The sequence below is a fragment of the Seriola lalandi genome, unplaced genomic scaffold (genome assembly GCF_002814215.2).
Source record: "Seriola lalandi dorsalis isolate HSWRI2012SDOR001 ecotype SW California unplaced genomic scaffold, Sedor1 jcf7180002053715, whole genome shotgun sequence".
Lineage (NCBI taxonomy): Eukaryota > Metazoa > Chordata > Actinopteri > Carangiformes > Carangidae > Seriola > Seriola lalandi.
Window position 1 is genome coordinate 9,237 of NW_019524268.1, and position 329 is coordinate 9,565.

Below are 329 nucleotides of genomic sequence, written 5' to 3' on the forward strand. Positions count from 1 at the left end.
CTGAACAGAAAAGGAGACTTTAGGTAGAGATGACGTAAATAATCTACTTCCTGTTTACACCAGCATGCACATGGCCAGTGTAGCTGAATGGTCATGTGATATAAGTTTAGAATGGAGGGAATTTATTTCTGATGCGGAGCTGAAACGATCGTCTGAAACGCCGTTTTAAATATTAATGTGGACGTGGCCTCTGATCCTTTTCCATTCCTTAATCCTACAACCATAATCTATTGTGCACTGTTTATTGTGCAAAAGTCACAGTGACCAATCAAAACATGTTTTTCGCCATAACTCAAGATTTCACATGCTGATTAACCCTAGACCGGTTG